Source organism: Rhinatrema bivittatum, chromosome 2, assembly GCF_901001135.1.
Source record: "Rhinatrema bivittatum chromosome 2, aRhiBiv1.1, whole genome shotgun sequence".
Lineage (NCBI taxonomy): Eukaryota > Metazoa > Chordata > Amphibia > Gymnophiona > Rhinatrematidae > Rhinatrema > Rhinatrema bivittatum.
The window spans coordinates 212,886,651-212,913,703 of record NC_042616.1 but is presented as its reverse complement, the minus strand read 5'-3'; the positions used below and the strand labels follow the sequence as shown (position 1 = coordinate 212,913,703).

The 27,053-nt window shown below is 45.3% G+C and overlaps 1 protein-coding gene across 10 annotated transcripts in view; it reads right to left on the bottom strand.

The window, feature by feature from the left end:
• MPP6 (membrane palmitoylated protein 6) overlaps positions 1–27,053 on the bottom strand; it is a 299,774-nt gene that overhangs the window by 267,034 nt on the left and 5,687 nt on the right. Inside the window, exon 2 of one of the 10 annotated variants that reach the window (XM_029589113.1) lies at positions 18,917–19,004. The exons of 7 other annotated variants lie outside the window; for them this stretch is intronic. The gene's annotated coding sequence lies outside the window, so the exon portion shown is untranslated. Of the gene's footprint in view, positions 1–2,971; positions 3,063–4,020; positions 4,109–18,916; positions 19,005–27,053 lie in introns of those variants that run through there. 2 more of the 10 variants (XM_029589114.1, XM_029589115.1) reach the window with 2 other exon arrangements.

Below are 27,053 nucleotides of genomic sequence, written 5' to 3'. Positions count from 1 at the left end.
CTAGTGGAGACTGTCGCAGACCCTGGGCATCAATGAAGGACTCCTCGCCACAGGGTCACTTCAGGGCATCACGGCAAAAGCTGGTGCATCCCTGTACCCAGCACCGTGCATTCATGGGGACCGGTGCCAATGCTTCTTTGTCTTTCCCCGATGCTTTGCCTGGTCTTTCCCCACTGCAGAGGTCAAAGACGATGAACCCGGCATCCTCGATCCGGAGGAAAGAGACCGTACTCTTATCTCCGGTGCCCCTATCCACCTGGCAACCTCAACAAAACAGACAGCCCCACAGATATCGATAGCGAGGTGTCCATTGGTGCGGCTCCAAGATCCTTAGGGTCGAACTTCAACCCGAAGAAGAGAGAGGGCTCCATTTTATCAAGTCAAAAACGACATCTCTTCAGGGGCATCTGATTGCACAAATGGCAACCCCAGACATCAAGCGATACCCCTAGACAGAGAATGCAGACTTCATGCAGATTGGTGATAGTCATGGACCGCGGTCAGCGAGGGCATCAGTGAAAACCAGACAGCCATGACAAAGCGAAACAAAAAGGGCCGAAGGACAGAATGGTGGTGGAGGGTGTCTATGACCGGCAGGCACAGAGGCACCGCCACCACATAGGAAAAACAACCGCAAAAGTAAACTTCCCAAAGACATCGAAAACCCTGACTGGGAATATTAGGGGAAGGCAGTGAGAGGGACCTGATGACAGAACGGGGGTGGGGGAAGAACACAGGGGCCAGGGGTCGGGAACCTATGGCTCGCGAGCCAGATGTGGCTCTTTTGATGGCTGCATCTGACTCGTAGACAAATCTTTAATAAAAAAGTAAAAATCTAACAAAAACCCCCACCCTCCTGATGCCCCACAAGACCTCCAAAATTAATCTACTACAACCCCCCATCCGCCTGACCCCCAAGACCTGCCAAAAGTCCCTGGTGGTCCAGCGGGGGTCCAGAAGCGATCTCCTGGACTTGGGCTGTCGGCTGCCAGAAGTCAAAATGGCGCCGACGGCCCTTTGCCCTCACTATGTCACTGGGGTCTACCAATGGCGGCGGTAGCCCCTGTGACATAGTAAGGGCAAAGGGCCGTCGGCTGCCAGTAGTCAAAATGGCGTCGACGGCCCCTTGCCCTGGACCACCAGGGACTTTTGGCAGGTCTTGGGGGGGGGCAGATGGGTGGGGGGGTTTAGTTAGTATGGCCCTCATAGAATTACATTTTAAAATATGTGGCATTCATGGCTCTCTCAGCCAAAAAAGTTCCCGACCCCTGCTCTAGGCCAAAAAGCCAAACTTTAAGAACTATCAACTACAAGGCTCACAGTTCTGCAGAAAAGGAGACTGAAGAGGGACCCCGCGTGAAATAGGGCATGCTGAGCATAAGTTTTCCGCATTGGGCTTCATCTGATATCACTCATGTGTGAGGACTACCATCCTGCTTGTCCTTAGAGAATGGTATGTGTTACTATTTTTGTCTAATAGGCTGTGGTCTATGCCTCTGTTTTTGTGAATGGGTGTGGTGTATCTGTCTTTCTTTGTCCATGTGTGAGCTTACTCCTTTAAGCATCTTGGAGAAACAAAACAGGGGGCTTTAATCAACTAGCTGGCAGTGTGGATGTCTGGTAGATGCCCCTTTATATTTAAATATAAATTGTGAAATATCCCATCTGGGCCGCGGGAGGGGCAACCAATTGCATGAATGAAAGGGAGGCCATGGCTCAAAAGATTCTCTCACTCCTGGACTAGGTTACACCAAATGCGCCTGATCTTGTCTGAAAAAGTGGCAGCTAGTTTATTGCAGTGGGTCTACTGTGGAGCACAGAATCCCCCCCCCCCCCCCCAACGCAGAAAATGGCAGAGGAGACCCCGGCATGCCACGAACAGAGCGCGCCATTCGCGGCGAAGGTGTGTGTGTGTGTGTGGAGAATGGGGAGGAGGGGAAAGGGTGTGGCTCGTGTGGGTGCCAGAGAGAGGGAGCCTATATGAGGAGAAAGAAAGCCTTTGTGAAGGAATGCATGAGACAGACATAGGTAGCCTTGTGAGGGTGTATATGCAAGAGAGGGATCCTGTATGAGGGGATGTGTGTGCGCGAGAGAGTGAAGGAGCCTGTATGAGGATGTATGTGCACTAGAGCGAAGGAGCATGTGTGTGAGAGAGGGAGGGACAGAGGGAGCCTGTGTGAGAGGCAGTACTGAGAACTGGGTCAAACTCTGGGAGTGGCGACAGAGTGAAAGAATTTGAGCCTAGAGATGGAGGGGAGAGATACTGGCAGGTGGAAGAGTTGGGGCCTGACGGGGTAGAGTGGCCAGGGGAGTAGAGAGAGCAAGTGGAAGGGACACAATGAATTTCTAAGGAAATTCTGCATCTTTAAGTAATAACTTTTTTCTGTATTAATTTAAAATGTAATTACTTAAAAAGACTGTCATGTAAATTGTGTTGTTTTGACCAATATAAAGTTTGCAGAATTTTAAGGTTTTTTGTGCAGAATTCCCCCAGGAGTACATAATGTATTAATCTATTGCAAAGCCACTACAGAAGCAATTTGTTGCTGTCTGCATTCATGTCAAGCTGCATTTTTTTTTTTACATTTCTGCACTACTCTCAGATTAATAAGGCTCAGAGACCTCAGATTTTGACTCCTCTAAAGTTGAAGCTGCTCTGAAGTACCAAAACGTGAAATATAAAGAAAACAAACAGAGGAGGTGTATTACAATGGGCTGTCCCAGGCACATATGTAACAGGAAACCCTCCCAGAATCAAGGTAGAGATGGTCAATCACGCAACCCCTCAAGCCGATGAGACCAGCTCTCCACTGTGAAAATAATGCCAATGACCATTGGGATGTCACAGACATAAGCTGCTTGATCTGCAACTCAGCATATATGAGGCACTGCTCAGAGATCTCACCCATCTCCATTCCAAACGTCACTGAAGATAAAAAGCTGAGGTAGGCCTCATAGGGGACTGCAATACCTGAAGGTAGCATGGAGGTGCTGCTCAAAACTTGGTGAATGGCCCTGGGAAGAGTAGCCAGTTCCATCCTGAATCCGGATGCCCAAGAGCTTCTCCAGGTATGGCCATTTTGAAGTGTGGGCAGTCAACCACGTCTGAGCCCTATATCAACAAGAAGTAATGATTCCTTCACTCATCATTCACCACTCACCCAGTTCAACTCATGAATACAGTCTTGACTCCTTTCAAACATTCATACACTAGAATGGTGGGAGAGGGTTTTGTTCCAGTTGATAGATCCGAGATATCAAATTCACTGAGAACCACTTTAATGACATCCCTCCCCTAGCGCAACCCTGGTTGGCTCCCTGGGGCTTCTTGGGCTTTGAGGCCAGCTCAAAACAATTTGTTTGTACAGAAGGTAAGCATGAAGCCTTTCCTGCCAGACCCACACAACTCTCAATGACATCTTGTGAAGGATTAATATGAAGATATGTTGGGATCTGCATCAAGACATTTATAGCACCCAGCATGAAAGGAACATCTGCCAGCACTTTGGACAACTCTTGAAGCTGGTAGCTTGCTTCCCAAACAAGGAGGAAAAATTGACAAAAATCTTCGCAGGAAAGACATCGCAAAGAAAAGAAAAATAAATCTCTGGCCTGGTCTTTGACACTGAACATAGGTTGTGGTTCTTTCCTGCAACCTTACACCAATGGTAAGATGGCAAAAAAATAATTAAATTTAAAAAATGCTGTAAATCCTGATTAAGGTGCTACTGGGAAGAAGGGACAACTGAAAAATAAAAAAAAGCTAACATTCTGTTCAGATCATCCTGAGAAAAATTAACTCTGGAACATTCTGTTTCAAGAAGACAAGCATCTTCCCTCCTCCCTATTTATATAGATTCACAATGGATAGAATAGTTAAGCAGGTGAAGCTTTAGACACTTGTACTATGACAGTAATGAAAAACAGGAAGAAAAAAAAAGGAATTTTAAATGATATACTACTTTAAATCACCAAATAAATTGTATTCCTGTAATTACCACAAAAACAGTGAAATCTTACCCTTAAGAGTGATGGCCCTTCCTTCACAATTTTTTTTTCTACAGTAAAAAGTCTCAGATCCACATATTATATTTACAAAGACTAGTTAGATATGTCCAGGTTTTCACAATACCAGGCACCTGACAAGTCACAGAATCATTGTCTCAGAATTATTGCCTCATTAGCATTATTATCTCAGCACTGCTGCATTCGGCTTAAGCACTAGGGCTCAACTCTGGCTGGAAGTTTTCCATGTTTTACACTTCAACCATTCAGTCCCAGCATCACTAGGCAACCCTTAACCAAAAAAAAAATAAAAATTCTGGAGCTCCGCAGCCCAGACAGCCTAACAGAGCAATTCAAACAATGGCAGAAAGGAGATCTCTCCACAATACCACATAGGCCTCACCCCACTGACACAAGGATACATGTCCTTATGTACACATACACAGGCCAATATAAGGTCCGCTTCGGCACCCACTTTTTGAACACGCGCACAGGCTCCTCTCCTGGGCGCATGATACATAATGCAAATGAGGGGTTGTGCTTTTTAAAAGGAGGCGCTAGGGGCAATTACACGCCCCTAGCACCTCCTTGGCCCAGGAGAAGTGGCTGTCAGCGAGTTTCAAAAACAGATGCTCAATTTTACGAGTGTCCATTTTCCGAACCCACAGCCAGCCATGGGTTAGGAAAATGGACGCTCGTAAAGCTGAGCATCTGTTTTCCTAACCTGACCCGCCGGCACAATTTTATTTTTTTTTTACCTTTTTGGTTCCTCCGACTTAATATCATTAGGATATTGAGTCGGAGGGTATATAGAAAAGCAGTATTTCCTGCTTTTCTGTTCATTTTCTGGTTGTTCAAAAATTAACGCCTGCCCTTGGGCAGGCGTTAATTTTTGAGCATAAAATGAGCGTATTGGCCGCATTTTTTTTTTCAGTATCCCAGGAGAATAACTAGTAGTCTCATCAACATGTGATGAGCGCTATTAGTTTCTGGGAGGGTTGAATATGCTTTTGACGCACTAAGCCCCTTACCGATAAGGGGTAGTGGACGCACATCCAAATCACATAAAACGGCGCTAGTCTGGGTGCACTTTACTGTATCGACCTGACTTGTGCTAGGAATGCATGGGAGCTATTCACCAAAGGTTTAGTCAGTCACTTTTCTACTGGCACTAGCTGGGTTTGGGTTTTCATTATATTAGCACAGCAGCCAGAGATGGATCTCTAGGCCATCTCTGTAGTGCCCAACCTGCATTTTGCAAATCACATGCAGCAACTTGATCAGGCTTCCAAATGCCAGTTGACTCCTTCCCCTACTGTTGATTTTTCCCATTGGCAGGCATACAATAGGCATGGAGCTCTTAGATTCTGCACCTAGGAATCCCCCCTTTTCAGCAGCCTGCCTGAAGAACTTAGGAGGAATTACAACTTCCGCTAAGAGCTGGCCACTGTGAAGGGAGATGATCACCTCATGCAGAAGCATGAGCTCCCTTGCTGGCTGCTGCTTTTGCTGTCACAGTGGTCTTGGCAAGTGAAAGAGGGACTGCCCAGGCCAGGATTCACCATCTGCTGTTTGTCACTCACATCTGTCTGATCCTTCTTTAGATAAGCAAATTCAGTCACTTAAGGAATAGTAGTGGGAATGAAAAGCAGAAGATGAAAGAAGAACTGGGAGAAATAGGGCAGATGAGGGGGGGGGGGGGGAAGATGAGTAAGCAAAGGGGGGGGAGGCAGAACCCACATACACACTGGATAAATGCATAGCAGCAACCAGGGCAATTATCCCCTACTCCCATGCTTGGGGGGGGGGGCTGCCCACTCAAAGCAAGCAGAGCTTGTTCTTGAGCATAATGACAGACCATCAAGCACAGCTATGAACATAGAAATAAGTACAGGGCCCCATATCTGGCATGCTCTCGCAGGCCCTGCTGCAGTCCCACCCCCCTTTTACTAAAGGAAACCCACAGGAACCACTGATGTTCCCAGAAAATGGGAATATGCAGGTATGCCTCCATCAGATCCAGAGATGTGAGAAATTCTCCCAATTGCACTACCATTATTATGGAGCACACAGCGTTTCCATTCAGAAATGACTGACTCGCAAATGCCGATTGACTTCTTTGAGATCCAGGAGGGGCTGGCAGGACTCCTTTTTGAGTACTACAAAATAGCAGTCTCTTATATGGCTCTAAATCCAGGTGAATTTCCCCCTCTTCCAGAGGGGAGAAACCTAAATCCCTCATCAGTCATCCAAAGTATCCTTATCCACATCATCTGGATCATCATCAGGGGCTCAATCATCGTAGTGCCTGCACGCAGTGGCGGACAAGGAGGAACCCCGAGCACCCAAACTCGATTCAGAAGGCATCACTGACTCCAATGGGCAACCCTGCAGAAAGGTCTGTAGTCCCTGAAAAAAATTCCACCCAGGAAGAGGGGGATGGGTCCATCCCAGACCCCAACTGGACGCTCTCTGACAGAACATCCCCTGAAGAGGTCTCTGTCATCGGCTAAACAGAAAAAGGGACACCCCCATTCAGTCCCATTCCCCTCTGTCCAAGGGGATGGACCAGTGTCAGCAAAATCAGTAGGAGGCAAATCACCTCGAGCATCCAATCAGCGCTAACAGACTTGCAGAAATCCCTGGCTGTATTGTCCTTTTAATGGCAAGCAGCACAGATCGCTAAGCACTTAGACTTCTTTGCTACTGCCGCCATACTTCCCCCCCTCACTGAGCTGTGTGCAGTTTCTTGCATGCTCAAAATAAAGTACACGCTCAAATGTGCTCACCGGAAGGTCGCAGAATATGTGCGCAGGAAACCTCAGTGCATAACTACACATACACACAAATATAAGCCGCGGCCTCGGGCGCACAAGTAGATGCGCACCGACATCACTATACCACTGCATGGCGAGAACGCGCACACGCAAGAGCATGAATAATCCACAGTAGCCGACCATGGCGCTGAAGAGACCAAGCTGGAAGCGGGACCTAGCCAAAGGCTGCTCAACCCGCTGAGCCTGTACCACCTCCGCACATCACTAAACTCCTCAGAGAAGTGAGAAGGAAGGAAGGAAGAAGGGAAAGTGTCAACCACCAACACAGAGGGAAGAGCAGCTGATAAGGAATAGGGGAAACACCTTCCCCCATTTTCTCTCTCTTTTTTTTTTTTTTTTTTTTTTTTTTACTACAAGTAAACCCCAGTAGGGAGATGATGTCAACCATCTGATGGAGACAGAGAATACTGACAGGATGTCAGGGCCGATTAAAAAAAAAAAAAAAATTCCCGATAGTCCACGAAACGCTGCGCATGTCAGCAAAAATTATCGGTGTGTCACCTCTGACACGCTTGTCATAGGTTAGCCATCACTGAACTAGGTGAACCTTCTTAGGACCCTTGTACGTCGCCTGCTGAGCGGAGCTGAGAACAGCAGGAACAGATGGTGGCGCAGTTCATATAGTTTGCTAACCTGCCTTCATATGTGACTCCTACAGTTGGGCATCTGCTCCCAGTGGGACCAATTAACCCTTGACGACCATGTCTTGCAGGAAATGAAACAGGCGCTTCACTGGTGGCTACAATTCTTAGTCCTTTAAGAATGGGCACCACTTTTTCTTCCTCACCAAGTAGTATTGGTAACAAGAAGCTTCCATAAAAGGATGGGGAGCCCACACAGGCTCCTTCCAAATGCAAATGACTTGGTAGTTCTGAAATGGTTTATTAATCTCCTAGAACTGTGAGCAATTAGATACACTTTGATAACTTTCATGCTTCTCTTCAAGGAGAAGAGCATTCTCATTCAGACAATCAAGTAGCCATGTTCTGCATGAACAAACATGGACCCTGTGCCAAGAGGCGATATAGATATGAAAATGGGCATGCAAACATCAAGCTGTCCTGCAAGCAACCTACCTTCCAGAGATTTGAACACGTTAGCAGATTGCCTTAGCAGAATATTTCGCCCACATGAATGCTCCTGTAACAATCAACTGTCGTCAGACTGTTTAGTTTATGGGGACTTCAGCAATCTTCATGTGAGAGGAAAAATAATGGAAAGAATTTGCTTCATTCTTCCCAGCAAACTCTGATCCACTTAGGATGCTTTTCTGCTCAACTGGAATACAAATCACATTTATCTGTCACAAGGCTACTTTAGGTTGCTGCCTATGTTAAAGCTTCCAGTTGTGCCTTTTCTTCTCTGGATACTTTCTAGAAAGGAATTCAGCTGGATAGATTGCATATCCAATCTGGTCCGACAAAAATGTCTGAGGCATGGCTATGTTAGTTGCAATCTAAGGTCAACCTGTTAAAGGAGTGAGACCACACCTTTAAAAGAATATAAATAGGATGGAGTCAGTCCAGAAGGTGGCTACTAAAATGGTCGTTCTAAAAAATATGGGGATAGCCTTAAAGATCTAAACATGTATACCCTAGAAAAAAGGCGAGAGGGGGGAGAAATGATAGAGACATTCAAATATCTGTTTTCGATGCACAGGTGATGAGCCTTTTTCAGTGGAAACATGGCTCTAAAACGAGTCTCTAGAATGAGGGGTTATGAGTAAGTCTGAAAGGCAGTAGACTCTGGAGTGATCTTAAGAAATATTTCTTTGGATGTGTGGTACAGCCTTCCAATGGAAGTGGTGGAGACAAAACAGTATCTGAATTCAAGAAAGCATGGGATAAATACAGGTGATCTCCAAGAAAGTGATGAGAATTATAATGCTAAATTAATTGGATGGATGGGCAGACTGGATGGGTCATATGGTCTCTTTCTGCTGACTTGTTTATGTTTCTGTCACCAGTTCGTACTCCTTCTCTTCCCCTTTCTAGATCTGAGGTTTCTTAGTTCTATAATTGAACTAAGACACTCTGTGGGAGTATAGTAACTACTCCATATACTCAGAAGGATTCCTAAGTATTTCCTGCAAAACTTTGGTAAAAGGTCTAATCGCAAATGGCATCATCCGTTTGATTTTATTTCATCTGGGTTTAAAGAACATCTGTTACAGATAAACAATTTCACTTTTTTCTCTCTCCTGTTTCCATCCACATCCTTCTTTCCCCTCACTCCTTTTATCACTTTTACCAACATTTTATTATCTACTCTTTGACCCTCATTGTCTCACCCTGCTTGTGCAGTCTTCTTTGTCTGATTCTCTTGGCCTCCAAACCTCTAGCTGACTCCCTCACTTGTTCCTGCAGTTGCTCAGGCCTGGCTGATATGAAGGGTACCAGGGTGCCCTGCACAAGTAAGGGGGGTGGGGGTGCTGGCAGGTTGGATTGCTGCACTGTTTATGCGATGCCAGTCTGAAGCATCATAAAAAGTTTTATCTTGTTTTTAGCTATGCTATACAAGAAAAATTGTCCCCTGACTGTGGTAAGAGAAGGACAGGGGGAATTAGGATAAAAGGAAGAAAGGTAAAGCCTGTTTGAACTATGAGGTTATAAGGCTTCACCAAGCTACCAGAAGGAGGAAATAATGTTGACCAGCAGTAGAGTGGCAGCAGCGCTTTGGTACATTCTTAGATATAATCAGGGTGATAGGGTTTGACCTAAGGGCAGCAGGATTACTAGGCTACATTCCCCACCTAACAGCAAAACGGATAAGGCACACTCTCCTGCAGGTGTTCAAGCTTGTATGTCTAATAGCTGGAAGATTTCTTTAGTGCATAGGGTGTTGGTACGTCCAAAGAAAGGTGATAACCAAAGCTAGAACAGTGTGGGTGGTGGCAGCTGGATGAGCCTTGAGTGCTGATACCTACCGTGTTACAGCTTTAATGCTGACTGGCCTTTAGCACTACTATAAGAAAAGGGCATGGATTTTTACCTTTTTTTTTTTTTTTTTTAAGGTACCCATCTTGGTGCAATCTAGTAAACGCTGTTCAACAGAAGTGTGTTTGTTTTTTTGCTTAGCTTGATTTGGTTCTTGCATTTAAAATCTGCCATAGAAGACTTATCTAAGCAGCCACAAGCAGAAAAACCTTTTATTACGAGAGGGAGAACTTGTTCCTATCTTTTTAAATGCACTAACCTAAAAAATATTTGGAAAGGTTAAAAAGTCCTTTCTTATCACAGTTTTAATAATAGAAACTTGGGTCAGCTGGCTGGAAATAGAATTGTATGATGTGCAGAATACCTTTTCAGAGTTAATTATTTTCTCAGAAATTGAGTCTTAGCATATTTACTTTATAAATAGTCCATAGAGTCCTGTAGTGGCTAACCACCAGATTGTTGACACATGATGACAAATAACTTCTGTTTTCAGGTAATGTTGTTAAATTTAAATTTAGTGCTGCTATAAATAAGCTTATGTAGCAGCTTTATAAGAACAATTATACATCAGAAATATGGTAAAAGAATGTAGTTTGTCTCGCATGCTTCTTGCTTGGTTACTTTTTAGTGCAATGCTTCTGATTTAAAAGGCTAATGAACTCAGAGGTTTCAAGCTCTGGCATAGGTAATATTGACTTTTGATTTGCTTGTCCTTTGGGGAGGGGGAGGAGAGAGAGGCCGCTGACCTAAAATGATATGGTGCATGAAGCTGTTCCTAGTCAGGACTTAGAGCCCTCACCGATCCTTGGTCAGCATATGAATGGGAGTAAAGCCCCAATGCCAGGGTCAACAGAAGAGAGCTGCCCCTCAGTCCCCTGGATGTCTGTCAACCGTCAGCCCAACACATTTCCTCCCTGAGTGAGGCAGCAGTGTCTTGGAATGATGTCATCTAGAACCACTGCGTTGAGGGGAGCCTCCAGGAGTGTAACTGAAGACGCAGCCATTCCAACAGTAAGTGAATCAACTACTAGTAGGTCAGGGACAGTGTAAGACCCACCTGAAGCATTGGGAGGAGAGTTCCAGCTGCTGTCTCTTCCCTACAATGAATTTGATCTGCTCCCCCTCCCCCAAAGCTTTAGATGCTCTGAGTACTGGGCTTTACACTGTCTCATGTTTAGCTAAGGTGGACTTTGTATCCACTAGATTGGACTCTTACTATGGAATGTAAAACCTGCCAACAAGAAGTTTTGGGGAAAATTTCCAAAGTCGAAGAGGATATTTTTCCATTAAAGAATGTTCAACCTTCTCTTATTAGAAAAAGGGGGGTGTTCCTTGAATCGGACAGTGGAATTTATTGAATATAGACTCTGCTCTTAAAATCTGTATTTTGAATTTACTGAGGGAAGTTGGTGAGTTAGTACAGATTACTTTAAGGGGGTTGTTCTTTCTTCGAATAAGGGCTACTTTTTGCCTACTGGGAACCAGCAAGCTTCAATGAAATCCTTAGATCTGTGCATGTTCCTAGAATCTTCAAATTATTAAAATTGCAGAAAGAGCTACTTTGTTGGTTACCTTCTTTTCTGAACGTGATCTTAATTCAGTCATGAAGAGTTACTTCAAAAACCTGAATGCAGTGTTTATTGGTTTAAAAATTAAAATTTTTCCTGACTTGTCTCGAGCAACTCAGGAGAGGATGAAAGGTTTCTTGTTGCTGCGTAAAGGAAGTCCTTGCTTCAAGAGCTACCATTTTTCTGCGGTACCCCTGCAAATGCCTAGTTAAATATACCTTTTTTCTTTTTTTTCCTGAGCAATTGCAGAGTTTTGCTCACTCTAGGAAATTCTCTGTCCTCGAGTCCTCAGCTAGCATCTGTTAAATCGGACATGTAATAATGACCACATGTTCATGTTATTGCCGTTTCCTTACCACAGTATTGTGTATTGAGTTTCCTTTATTTCTCCTCTTCCCAATAATTGTGGTCTACAGTAATTTTTTATTATTTCAAATTGTTATTGTCCTGAAAGGATGTATTCTGTGCAAAGTTTATTCTTTGTAAGTATTTAAAATATAAAAATAAGAAAAATGTATTTACCTCAATTTCAAAGCACATTTCATACTAAACATTTTTGTTTGACGTATTTCAACTGTACTGTTGCCAGTTTTTACCTCATTAAAATTATATAGCACAACACAAAAGCAGAAAAGGCATCAAAGTTTATTTTCATCCATATTAATGGCTTTTTCTGATCTAGAATGGCTCCACCATAAGAACATGCTGGGTCAGACCAAGGGTCCATCAAGCCCAGTATCCTGTTTCCAACAGTGGCCAATCCAGGCCATAAGAACCTGGCAAGTACCCAAAAACTAAGTCTATTCCACGCTACTGTTGCTAGTAATAGCAGTGGCTATTTTCTAAGTCAACTTAATTAATAGCAGGTAATGGACTTCTCCTCCAAGAACTTATCCAATCCTTTTTTAAACACATCCTCTGGCAGCAAATTCCAGAGTTTAATTGTGCGTTGAGTGAAAAAGAACTTTCTCCAATTAGTTTTAAATGTGCCACATGCTAACTTCATGGAGTGCCTCCTAGTCTATTATCTGAAAGAGTAAATAATTGATTCGCATTAACCCTTTCTAGACCTCTCATGATTTTAAACACCTATCATATCCCCCCCTCAGCCCTCTCTTCTTCAAGCTGAAAAGTCCTATCCTCTTTAGTCTTTCCGCATAGGGGAGCTGTTCCATTCCCTTTATCATTTTGGTCACCCTTCTCTGTACCTTCTCCAAAGAACTGGTTAGGGAATTTGGGTTCTCTATTAGGAACAGTTACAGCCCAACTGGGCTACTCTGGAAAAAACAAGAAGTTATATCCAAAACTAAATGAGCCTACTTTTCATAAAGTGCCCAAGTGTGGATCCAGGGGAAAAAAAATGATTACACCCCACCCCCCCATTGTTGTTAGGGGGCACATGAGAACTCAGACATATCCTGAAATTCTGGTGTTGATCTAATAACTTTTTTATTCTGACACACAGCAATCTCATAAGCCTTCTTTCTCTCTGGAAAAGTAGGCTAATAAAGATTTTTGAAAAACCCATTTTAACAAGTATAAAATATTTCAACAATGATTGAAAGAAGAGATGAATTTTATAGGGTAAGGACTTTCCTATCAACCAGGGAAATAAAGTGTTAAAAGCAACAGGATGCTGGGCTTGATGGACCTTTGATTGACCCAGCAGGAGTTGCTTACCTATAACAGGTGTTCTGAGGACAAGCAGGATGTCAGTCCTGACACAAGGGTGACATCATTGGATGGAATCCAGCCCGGAATTTTCATCTCAAAGATTCTAGAGCTTTCAAACATGACCTAATGAGCTTGTGCAGCTGTAGTCATCACCCCTCTGTCCATGATATAGCTATACATGGAGAAACTAACTCACAAGGGAGGCGGGTGGGTTTCATGAGAACTAACATCCTGCTGTCCTCAAAGAACACCTATTACAGGTAAGCAACTCTCCTTTCTCTGAGGACAAGCAGGATGGTAGTCCTCACACATGGGAAATCCCAAGTTATAGGCTGTCTGAGCAGGACAAAAAATGGGAAACTGCACCGTGCTGAAAGCACCTCTCTCCCTTTTGCCTGTGACGCAGCAGACCCACAAAACCCCAATGCATAGCAGAGGCATCTAAGGCAGGGAAGTGATGCAAGTGCCAGCAAGAAATACTCCACATCACGGCAAATATTACAAGCAGGGTTTCAGATCAGTAAAACCTGACAATAGGTTTAGAACCTCCTGGTTACAGGAAAAAGTCTAGAGATGTAAGCAAGAGAAGGACTCTTGGACAAAGACCACACAGTTTTCTTCGGTGTTACAACCAAAAAAATCAACTGGTGCTTGAGAACTCCCCAGAAAGAAACTGCGGTCCACTGACATCCGAAGGATAGAGTGACTCTGCAGAAGTGTGCCCATATTTGGCTAATAGGCATAATGGGCAGAAAACTCTAGCAACTCTTGGAAGAATAATCAGCAACAATGGCCGACAGACCCTGTGCGCCAAAGTATTAGGCATAGCTGATTAGTAGAAAAGCCTCAAGAGTTTCAGGGGATGAAAAGCAATTCCTGAATGGGATCGCTAGACCAAACCCCCAAGCAGAGAGAGATGAAAATTGTTGCATGAACTAGGACTCCCCTGTCCACAGTCAGGGTTATCCTTTAAATAGAGAAGTATAGCTTGCAAGCCACTGCAACTAAAGAGCAGCACCTCTGTTGTGGGGTCCCTCATCCTCCAACTCCCTCAGCCATGGAATGGTGATTGGCGAGTATGCCTTTCAACCTATTAGATGGATTAGAATCCTCCTCACTGAGGTAGGGTCCCATAGGTGAGAATGACTGGCAATATTGATCCTTACCAAAAAATTCCATTGAGCTCAGCAGGTATCAAAGGTGACTCCTGGACAGGAGAAAGCCTTAATCTTAACTGGGGAGCTACTCTGGAAAAGCTCCCTCACGAAACAGACCTGCCTTGCCTTAGGATGACCTAAGGAGAGCGCTGCTGCTTGACCAGCTCAAGATCCCACGAGGAACTGAGAGCAACCACCAGTCAGAAGCGGTGACATGCCTTCTCTGGTAACCTGAGAACGCGTGACACCCCTTGCAGGGGTGGACAATCAGGCATCCAGAGGAGAACCCATAAGAGTTGCTCTGGAACCCAGAAGGGGTCCTGAAGGGAAAGGAAAGCAACGGGAATCAAAGCCTCCCTTATCCTGAAAAATCTGGGGCATGTTCTTATGGCGTCGCACCCTCGAGTACCTGATAAAGCTGGACACAGCCCTTGAAACTGCGCTATGAATGGCTCACCACAGTTTCAATCATGGAACAGCAGCAGTGAAGTCCATGGCAACCGATGGCATCTGACTGTGTCCACTGGTGCCCACAATAGTGACAGCACCCATAGGGCTCACATCGCTTTTGCATTCACCAACAATGGATCACATCAAGGGCACCAAAGGATGCTGCACCCAGGGCTTCGATGGCACTTGACATCATCCTGATCAGTAAGATGGTACATAGTGCCATAAGCGCTTGCAGACCTCAACAGCCCAGTGACTCCGATAGAGACCCTGGTACCTGAAAGTATCGATGGACCGGCAGTACCAAGGATACCTGGGGCACCCACAGGCAGAGGATCTGAGGCCCAAACACGCCTCATCGGTGCCCGCCAGCGCCATCGACTGTTCCCCTCTGCTCACCTATCCATCCAAGGAAGTCGATGCTACCCCTCGCCAGCGGCTATGGCTGACTATAGCCTCACTAGTGCTCATTATCACAGATGGTGCACTAATCCAGGCAGGGCCTCCAATGCCCAATAGCCATAGACTAGTGATAGGGCAGCAGAATGCCCCTCAGTGCCCCATCGGGACACTGCCAAGGAGCCTTGAGGGCACCAGACCACTGCGCTTGGATGCCTTGGCATATCCAGGATGCTTTGAGTAAATGGCGACCCCAGCGCTCGATCTGTTCAAGGCCAAACAAAACCCCTGTCACTCGAGGGCTTCAGTGGCACTCGAGGGCTCTTAAGAGCCGGGGGGTGGGGGAGGTCCGAAGGCCTCCGTGAAGACCAGGGCAGGGCGCTCAACGGTGATCCCAGTGCCTCGGTGGTGCTCAACATTGTTGAGAGAAGCAACAAAAAGCATCAGTGGACAACATGCCCGATGGTCTCAGAGCGGACCATGACGCTTGATGGCAGACCTGGTCCTCGACACTAGAAGTCTGTGCCACTACTTCACCACATCGAGGCCCAAGGCGTTCATGCACCTGATGGCATCAAGGGTGTCCGGCACCTCGACAGCATCAAGAGTGACTATGGTACTTAATGGCAGTCCTGTTTCCCTACACGGTCCTAACATCGATGCATCAGTTCAATGGTGTGCTGAACTCACATGTGCACGGGCAAACATTACTAGACATGGCACCAAAGCTGTGGCAGCACGCTGCTTACCCAGGCACATGCTCACCCTCTTTCACAAGCAAACTGCACTGCCATCACCGGCAAGCAGGAGGGGAGGCCGTGTCATCCAGGGCTCCTACCCTTGGAGACTAGTTCCTTTGAATGTAGGAAGGATGAGCTCTCCCCACCACAGGAACAGTGTGGTCCTCAATCTCTACACTGTTTGCACCTCCATAAATGCCAATCGATCGGTGAAACATGGAACTCCTGCCCAGGTAGAACGCAGGAGAGTCCCCACAATCAGCGGCCTACAAGGATCACCCATGTCTGCATTCAGTCAGTCCTGCCAGCACCTGACAAAAGGTACAAAAACAGAGCAAGAAGAAGACACATATTAAACTGCCGGTGCATATTTTTTTTTTTTTTTTTTTAATAAGGGTTAGAAATAGTCTGCCAGACTGCACAGCAACTAAGGCCCACATTGCAGCTAGCAGACAAAGGAAAGAAGAATGGGAAAAGAAATAAAACTACCTTAAGTTAAAGGATAGAAAACAGCTAGAGTTCTAGAAAAAAAAAAAAAACCAACTTGCAAAAGCTGTGAATACTGAGAGACACAGCTCCCGCAACCACATGGAAAAAAAAAAAAAAAAAAGACTGAGGAACTCTGCCTAGGGGGGGCAGGGTTATGAATGATTACAGCTGCACATGCTCAGAAGGGCATGTTTGAAAGTTCTAGATTCTTTAAGATCTAAATTCTGTGCTGGGCTCCTTCTGATGAGGTCACTCATGTGTGTGGACTACCATCCTGCTTGTCCCGGAGAATGGCATTTCTGATGTTCTTATGTAATGTTCTATGAAAACAATGAAGCCAGGAAGGCTAATTCTAGCATGCTCTGGATGATTACAACTATGGGAACAGATATCAAAATTAAGACAGAACAGCTTTTTAAGAGAGGGATTATTCTGCTCCTATTCAAAACAGGCCACTGCTATTAATTGCATCAGTAGCATGGGATCTTCTTAGTGTTTGGTTAATTGCCAGGCTCTTGTGGCAAGGTTTGACCTCTGTTGGAAACAGGATGCTGGGCTTGGACCCTTGGTCTGACCCAGCATGGCAATTTCTTATGTTCTTAGTAAAGAAAGTTTTGAATTACAAGACCTTCCCCATGTCAAGCAATGCTTCTGCCTCTATCCACTGCCACCAAGAGCCAGGGCTGATATAGGACTTTCTTCAGACACTTGAGCACTTGCTTCCAAGTCACAGCTGCTCTCCCTACCCTCCACCCCAGAGCACATGCTTCCTTTCTAAAAAGGAAAAGCACAACAGGGGGAAGAGGCAATCATGGGGACAGAACTGCTGAAACATTCTTGCACAGTCACTGTGGTTCTGCTGTGGCCAAATGGAAGTAAAAAGATGACCGGGAATGAAAGAGGTAGTGCATGGTGGGTTGAGATAGGGGACAGAAGGTGGCCATTCTGTTCTGTTTCCCTGGCTCCTAAAATTTCCAGTTGGAATCTGAGAAATATTTTTCTAGCAAGGATAGTAAGACATCAGCAAATAAGGAATGTTTCTTATTTTTATTTAATTTATATGCCATTTTTTGGCACTTCAAAACAGATTACATTCAGATACTGTAGTTATTTCCCTATTCCCAGAGGACTCAACTGTCTAAATTTGTACCTGAGGCAATGGAAGATAAAGGACTTGCCCAAGGTCACAAGGAGCAGCAGTGGAATTTGTACCCTGGTTCATAGCCCACTGCTCTATCACTAGGTTACTCCTCCACTCTTCCTAAAGCTATACTGGCTGTAAGAGAGACTAAGAATTTCAGCTTGGTAAACTGTCAAGTGACTTACACAATATGCTCTCAATTTTTTTCTATTCCAGATAGCAGATGCACTTTCAAGATGCAACAAGCTGTAGGCGTTCATCACAAAACAATGAGATTTCTCTTTACTGTCAATTCCTGTTGTACTAATTTCTACTGAAGTCAGGATTTGAGAATTACTATAACAAGGAGTGCTGAAACCAGTATTTGTTTTCAAAAACAGGACATTTTCACAGATTACTTGACCCCCAACTTTCACCTCCCCCCACTTCTCATCCTCAGCAAGTGCTTCCAGGACTAATCTCAGCTCTTCTCCAGCATTCAGATACTGTTAAACATCTCAACAGACCAACACACACACACACTGCTTCAATCCTCTCAATGTCCTTACTGACACACTGCTACAGCTGAGCAAAGTACCCATGAAAGGGTCTCATCAGCGACCTACCTACACAGAGGAGATATTACATCCTTTTCCTGTTAATGGCACCTCAAGTTAGGCAACCAAGCTTTGTTCCTCAAGTACAAATAATATTGGGAATCTGTTCACAGTTTGGACTAATTTAGCTGATCAGATCAGGATAGTGCCATAGCATACACATATCCACGAATGTGTTTCCTCAAGGATTAAAACATTATAGATTGGGGGGGGGGGGGGGTTCCAAGATGGCAGAGTAGAAAGTGGCTGCAGATGCTGAGAGTTCCTGATCCCTTGTGTGCATATCCTGTCCTAACTCAGTCGCTTGCACTTGAAATATACATAACAGAAATGATGGCACAAAAAAACCAAAAAAACAAACAGTCCATCCAGTCTGCCCAGAAAGACTAAGGTAGTATCTGCCACACCGGTTACCCCATGTTTCTCTTAAAGGTAATAACTTCTGCTCCATGCAGTTATCTCCAAGTCTTATCATAACTCATAAAGATTTACTGCTAGCAACTTTTTCTTTACTGGGTGATGAGCCTTTTTTCTAATCCAGACAATGTTGCTTGACATGCTTTGTTTAGGGACTTGGCCATAGAAGCAGTCCTGTATTTATGTCTGCACATCAGTTACCCAGACCGTAAAAGTCAGGGCCCTCGCTGGTTGCAGTGTGAATCTAATTCCCCTTTTCCCTGTGCTGTTGAAGCAGAGAGCGATGTTGGAATTGCATCAGAAGTATCAAGGCTTACTGGTTAAGGTAGTAACAGCCACACTAGCAAGTTACCACCATGCTTAACAGTTCCCCAGACCGTAAAAGTCAGGCCCTCATTGGTTATTGTGTGAATCCAATTCCCCTTTTCCCCACCAAAAAATTATCACTTCCAATGAGGGCAGATTAAAGTGTCCATCCTAACAGAACCACAAAAAAATAAGACTTACTGGAGAAATCAACAGCATCAGAGGAAGCCAAGTCAGATGACGAGTCCCTGGGGGAATCAGGCCCTCTGGGAGATATGATTGAGACAATCTGGGAAGTTATGAACAAAATTGGGACACTGATCAAAATCAACATGGAGAAAAAGCTAGAATTTGTGGTAGATCACATTTCTAACCTTTTAGTCACAGTAGCTGAAAACTTGGTGCGGCTGCACAGTTTCCAAGGTCGAAGAAAGGAAATGAAAAGATAAGTAATATGCACAGACCACAGCCTCAAACTAGAAAAACTAACAGCAAAGCAAGACAAATAGGAAAAATTACAGCCACTGCAATAATGTGCGGATCATGGGCTTACCCAAAGATACGGAGTGGTCCAATCCCAACGGTTTCTTTGCTAAATAGCTCCTGCAAATGCTTAATATCCAGACCACCAAAGCCATTCTTAAAGTGGACAGAGCACATAGAGCCATGGCTCAGAAATCTTTCAGAAATGCATGATCTTGGATTGTGCTTGTACAGCTGCACAATTACAACGATAACGTGAAAATTCTTAAAGACTCACGGAAGAAACCAGACTTAAGTTACAATGACCAATGCCGAATTGCAGAAACATCGAAAAGCTTACATATGCCTTACAACATAAGTTATTATATGACTATATCCGAGGCTCATAGTGGGCCTCTTTATAAGTTTGAGTAATGTCATCATCTATACTGATCTGTATACCACTGTACTATAAGTATACTTACCGTAATGTTCATGTATTTAGAGAGAATCAATGTTTGTCTGCCCCGATACTGTCCAGATTCCCTGTTAACCTATGTGTTAAATTTATATTTGTACTCATTTTATTCTATTTATTTGTTGTAAATTGGTATGACATACACAGAGTATCGGTCTATAAAACAAATATAAATAATCATGCATTGCTGTGCCTGCTTTGGGTTAAAAAAAAATTATAGATCTAAGTCCTGATCTATAAAGAGTTTTTTCTAATTATGTACTTCTGGGAATGCTTGATAACTTGGACCCATGGTATGTTATATGTAATCTAATGGAAACAAAAAACAGTGTATAGTTCTAATTGTTTCTGTCACCATCCTATGAAGTAATGCAGTAAAGCTTCAATAATGGTGCAGAAGTGCTTTCTGGGGAGTATTCATCCATGAAAATGAGCTTCAGTGCTAAAAAGTGTAAAATCATGAATTTTAAGAAGCAAAAATCCACTAGCCAAATATCAGGACAAGAATTGGAAACTGTTAAAACATGAATATCCAGGAGTCATCATGAAAGAGCTTAAGGTAGCCAAGGTAACACAGCAATCAGGAAAGCTAACAGTGTGCTTAATATATGGATAACAGACAATCATTTATAATTCAAATGTAACTGCCCACTTCACACCATGGACCCCAAGCAGACTGTACTAAAAGCTGCAGTCACAACTTTATATGATCACAAAACATACAAAAACAGGATTCCTCCTTTAAAAATCAATCCTCCCAAGACCCACCCACCATCCATCACATACAATAAACCCCCCAACCTCAGTGCCATCCAGCCAATTTCTCCTATTCCCCCCCCCCCCAACCACCTAATCCCCAAGAAAGTAAGCCTAAAATGAAGACAACATCCAGACTAAACCCCATAAGCCTCTCATCTCACAGGTTAGACTAACTTGCTGGAAGGAGCAGATTTTCACCTTCTTATTGAATGCTTCATAATGCACCTCTGACCACACATCTAATGGAAGGACATTCCACAACACTGGAGCAAAGCATGAAAAACTCACCTTTCCTTGTACAAGCAAGTTTGCTTACCGTAAATGGTGTTTCCGTAGACAGCAGGATGAATTAGCCATGCTGTCAAGGGAACTGTGGATCAGGGCCCAGGAGGCAGAGCTTCTTAGTAGAACACAGAGCTTTGCTCTGTGCGACTGTGCGTGCCTTCCCGCGCAGAAAAACAGTCTTTCCTCAATCTGTAATGTAGCAGTTGGTTAAAAAACTTGCTGACTATCCAGGGAGGTGGGTGGGTGGGTCAGCATGGCTAATTCATCCTGCTATCTACAGAAACACCGTTTACGGTAAGCAAGCTTGCTTTTTCCCCCGTTGATAGCAGGAGCAGTCCAAGGGAGGTATTCCTTCCGAGGAGCACTATGTCATATACCGTTTCCACTTGAAATCATAGTTTCTACGGGTAGAGAGTTTCCTCAAGGCTAGGAGAACAGTCTGTGCGGATACTGATAGCCCTTGCTCCATCAAGAGGAGCAGCTCAATCTCCACGCCGTCAAGTGAAGGGAGCTGTGCATGGGATGTAACAGTGTTCCCTGTTCTTGCGATAAAGACGTCGTCTCTGTCCAGAAGCACTATCTGATCCGCTACAGATAGATGTAGCAAATGAGTATACCACGGTTGGCGTGGCCATGCTGGTGCTATCAAGATCAATTGGGCTGCGTCTCTTATGCACTTTTGTATTGTTCGTGTTATGAGGGGAATCGGAGGGAATGCATACATGAGAAGTTCCGTCCATCGAAGGAGGAATGCATCCTGGGCTATCCGGTGTTGGCTGGCCCAAACTGAACAAAAGCGAGGGAGTCTTGTGTTGAGTTCTGTGGCGAAAAGATCCATGGTCGGTTGCTCCCACGTGTGGAACATTTCCACCACCTGCTGGTTGAGTGTCCATTCATGTGGGTAGAATACCCTGCTTAGGCGGTCGGCCTGAGTGTTGATGGCTCCAGGCAGGTCACTATGCAGGTGCATAGTGTTTAGCCACATGTTCCAGAACTCGTAGGGTTTCTTTGCACAGGGACCAGGAACCGGACCCTCCTTGTTTGTTGATGTAGAACATCGCAACTTGATTGTCGGTGTAGACCATAATCCTTCGCCCTCTTAAGTGCGGAAGGAATGTGTGGAGGGAGTTCCTCATCGCTCTGCGCTCCAATAGGTCGATTTGTAGGTCTTCTTCCTGCGACCATAGACCTTGTGTTTGCAGGTGGTCCAGGTGTGCCCCCCAGCCCTTGCGGGAGGCATCTGTAGTGAGGACCGCATTGTGCGAGGGAGTAGAGAACAGGGTTCCTGTTTGCAAATTTTTCCCCCTGAGCCACCACTGTATATCCCGTAACATTGCTTGAGTGAATTTCACTTTGGTTGTTAACGGCTGTGTGTGTTGTTTCAGTCCCCACTGTAGACGATGCATATGAAGTCTTGTGTTGGGGATGGTGTAAATGGCAGACGCCACATGCCCCAGGACGGTGAGGATTTGTCGTGCTGACGGAGATTTGAGGACGCTGATGGTCCGAAAGAGTTGATGCATCTCCAGTCTCCTATCCTTTGGTAGGAACGCTCTGGCACAGATGGTGTCGAGATGTGCTCCAATAAACTGGAGCGATTGCGGAGTGAGAATTGATTATTGGTAATTGACTATGATCCCCAATCTGTTCAAGCATTGAACGGTCTTGGTGGAGGTAGTCGTTGAGAATCTGGGGCTCGGATGCCAATATCAGCCAATCGTCCAGATAGGGAAAGATTGTGATGCTCTTCTGATGGAGATATGCCACCACCACTGCCATACACTTGATGAAGATCCTGGGGGCTGCCGAGACTCCAAAGGGTAGTAACCGATATTGATAATGCTTTTTCTGAACTTGGAAGGATAGGTATTGCCATGAAGACTGGTGTATCGGAGTATGGGTATAGGCATCTTTCAAATCTATGGCGCACATCCAATCCTTGGGTTGGAGAAGCGGTAAGATCGTCTTTAGGGATACCATTTTGAACTTTTCTTTGACCAAATGTTTGTTCAACTCTCTGAGATCCAAGATTGGTCTCAGTCCTCTAGTTTTCTTGGGAATTAGGAAATACGGTGAGTAAAATCCCTTGTTGCCAGCGTGAGATGGAATTTGACACATCGCTTGCTGGTGGAGGAGGGACGTGATTTCCTGCTGTAATTGACTGTTGACAGAGGTTGGTGGGACAACAGGTGCGGTAGAGTGGGTTTGACGTTGAGCCAGAGTTGGTATCCCTGTCATACTATTTCTAGAACCCATAAATCTGTGGTGATGGCTTCCTAGTATGGCAGGCATGGTGGCATTGATGATGGCAGCAGCACTAAAGAGAGGGTGTCGACTTAGCAGTCACCTGCGGCTGTTGTGATGGTTGCCTCTGTGGTCTTGGTCTTCCCCTTCTAGGTTAGAGAGGCTACGTCGTTGCCTGCTGCAGGAGGTTGTAAGGAGCAGGGACAAAACTGTCAACGAGTATAAGGTTGCCTGCGGTTAGGTGTGTAATATCTACGAGGCATGTTGAAGGAAGGGTTGTGAGTCAGTGATTGAACCACCACTGCCTGTTCTTTGAGGTTTGCTACCATCTCTTGGAACTTGTCGCCGAAGAGATTGTCCCCCTTACATGGAATATTCGCCAATCTCTCATGTAACTCTTCCCGAATGGCACTGGATCTGACCCAGGCCATTCTGCGGGCAGCAATAGCTGAGGCCGATGTATGAGCCGATGACTCAAACCCTTCATACACCGTACGAAGGAGGTATCTGATGCCTTCCTTCAAATTCTGAATCTGCTGATTAATGGAAGACATTGCCGTGTCTGGATCGGGTAGTGCGGCCTTTAAGGTCTGAAGACTTTCGTAAAGGTATTGCACCAGATAGAATTGATGTTGACTAATCCGGAAGAGAGCATAGAGGACTGATATGCCCTTTTCCCCGAAGTCATCTAAAAGTCATTGCTCTTTCCCTGGAGGCGCCGAGCCATGTAATTTTGACCTTTTGGCCCTCTGTATTGCTGATTCCACTACTAGGGATGAGTGTGGAAGATGCGGAGTGGAGTAGAACTGAGATTTTTGCATGCGAAACTTGAGATCCATTTTCCTGGATACCGGTGTGGTAGTAAAGGGAGACTCCCACATCTTCTCGAGTACGGAATCTAACACCTTGTGTGACGGCAGGGAGTTTGGTTCCGCTGGGATATCGAATATTTTAAGGATACCTAATGTTTCCGCCCTAGGTTCAGGCATCTTCTGCACCTCTAGGTAATTTTGGATAAGAGATCTTCTGGGGGTGAGTACGGTTCCGGTGTGTCCTCTGGTGGATCAGAGGGGTATCCTGTGGATGATGATGGATAAGAAGAGGGTGATTCCAAATACAGTACTGTGGGTGGTCGGACCTTTCTCAGGGGGAAGAGGCGTAGGCTGAGAGGAACCCGGTGGGAAAAGATCTTTTGGAGCCCCTGGTATGGGTTCCTCGGTAGTTCCGATCCTGAACCTGGTCGAGGGGAAGGTGGCGTGCTGCCCGTAGGGGACTGAGTGAGGTGAAAGGTGGAGTCGAGCACCTCAAAGAAACCCACTAGTTGCAGTGGAGAGATGTGAAAACACTTCCTGTGTCTGCGGAGGCATCCTCAGCCTCCATGGTGGCCCCCGGGAAGCAGCACTGTGGGTTCTATGTCCAATGCCATTCTTCTTTTCTTCGAAACTGGTTCACATGGCCCCGATTCGTCAGTGTCCTGGTCGAATCCAGGAGAGTGAAGGGGAGACTTCCTTGCTAGGGAGGAGGAAGATGTAATTTTTACATACCCCTCTTTGGAATGAGTGGTCGATCTGCCGTACCCCATACTCCGTGGAGAAAAAGAATGTTCGGATACCCTAGGACTAGGGTGAGACTGACGTAGAGAGGTTTCGGCAGATCTGCTTGTCAGGGATGGGGATCGTTGTCTATCACCTTTCCTCTCCTTTGGTTTGTCCTGCCGTTTGTGCTTCCCTTTCCCCAATCGTGTGGCAGGGGAATGTGAAGTCGAGTCACGTCTTAATGATGGTTGGGCAGGTTTTGTCAGCTTTAGCCCCGTTTGTGCCGAGGCCTTACTATGTTTCGGGCATTCTATCTCGGTTGTTTGTTGTTGTTGCTTCGAATGCATTGACCTATATGGGTTCGGCGCAGTTCCTTGCGTCGCGTGCTTCGGCCTAGTAGCTTCGTGCAACTTTCCTAACGCACGTTGCGTTAGTAGTAGCACTTCTTGCGTCATGATGTGCGCTTCCGGCGCCGTTGGGAGCGTCCGCCCCATTGATGCGTCGTTTCTCGGCACATGCGCCGTGGTCTGTGCCAATCCCGGTGCCGAAGCGCCGCGACTCGGCGCCTTCGATTTATGCCTCGGTGTCGACGCTGCCAACGCACTGGCGGCGCTTTCAGGCACCGGCCGGTGCGAGTCCCCACCGCCATGCGTCGTAATCTCAGTCCCCTGATGTTGCCGCTGTGAGTCGTGCCGTTCCCGGCTCTGACTCCGGGCACGATGGCTCCCTTTCAGGCCTCCAGTTCTGGAGGTGGAGGGCTCAACTGAGGCCACTCTCCTTACTGGTTGGGCCCGCTGATGTTCTGGCCCGGGCGAGGAGTGTGCCTCCGATGGTGGGACATAAGTGCCCGAGTTTCCCAGACGGAGGGCTTGGATCTTCTGGTCCCTCTGTCGGCGGGTCCGCGGCAACATCCTGCCGCAATGTTTGCAGGCAGCCTCCTAATGATCCGGCCTGAGGCACCTGTAGCAGTGATCGTGTCCATCCGTGATGACATGATCTTGCCGCAAGTGCATGGTTTAAACCCGGAGGGCCGTGAATCCGCTTTCTTTGACACTTTCACTCTGTTTTTGTACTTTGGCTGAGGAGAAGTTAAGCCCCGCGTGCGGAAAAACAGACCGAGGGGAGACTGTTTTTCTGTGCAGGAAGGCACGTGCAGTCGCACAGAGCAAAGCTCTGTGTTCTACTAAGAAGTTCCACCTCCTGGGCCCTGATCGACAGTTCCTATGACAGCATGGCTAATTCAGCCCTGCTATCAACAGGAAAATGGCAGTCACTTCAAGGGGAATAAATAAATACTGTTAGCAGGGCTTGTTAAGATGATCTTAATTATCTCTGTGGATCATAATATGAAGTAACTCTGCCAAATATGATTGTTTGGCACAATGTAAATAACTAAACATTAGGGCAAGAATCTTAAATTGGATTATCTTCTTTAGAGAAAGACAATAACGCACAGAGAATAGGAGTAACATTATCAAAATTCTTTCATGCCATAAAAGGCATAATGCCATATTTCACACCTTTAGGAGCTGTTTTAATCTTATAGCTGGAATAAAGGGCATTACAATAATCAATTTTTCCCAGTACTAAGGAATGAGTCACAAGTAATAAATCATTCTTGTCCATCAGTGGCTAGAGCTGACAAATACAGCATTAAGAGTGAATTTGTGCTTTTACAATATGGCACACCTGCATACCTATTTGCAACTGCAAAGCACACTACCCAACTACAGATCGTTTCCTTAGGTTCCAAAGTAAATCCCAAACTGTAGGAAAGGTGGTCAACTTCATATTTTTCCTAATTACCTAAAGCAAATGTATTTTCACACAATTCAACTTCAGCTTAACTTGCCTCAAAACTGCTACTACACCTCTAGATACAAGGACAGACTAGACAAAAAAAATCTCTGGTCATAATCAACTGATGCCACCAAGTGAATGTCTTCTGTGACTAGGTGACATCCAACCCTCATACCTCCATACTACCTCCATATTGTGAGTCACACAGAAGTTAAACAGTAGTGGTGATAACACCGATCGTTGTGGAACTCCATATTAAGAACATGCCATACTAGGTCAGACCAAGGGTCCATCAAGCCCATCATCCTGATTCCAACAGTGGCCAATCCAGGCCATAAGAACCTGGCAAGTGCCCAAAAAGTAAGTCTATCCCATGCTACTGATGCTAGTAATAGTAGTGGCTATTTTTTAAGTCAACTTAATTATTAGCAGGTAATGGACTTCTCCTCCAAGAACTTATCCAATCCTTTTTTAAACCCAACTACACTAACTGCGCTAACCACATCCTCTGGCAACAAATTCCAGAGTTTAATTGTGCATTGAGTGAAAAAGAACTTTTCCCGATTAGTTTTAAATGTGCCCCATGCTAACTTCATGGAGTGCCCCCCAGTCCAGTAAATAACTGATGCACATTTACCCATTCTAGGCCTCTCAAGATTTTAAACACCTCTATCATATTCCCCCCCCCCCAGCCACCTTTTCTCCAAGCTGAACAGTCCTAACCTTTTTAGTCTTTCCTCATAGGGGAGCTGTTCCATCCCCTTTATCATTTTGA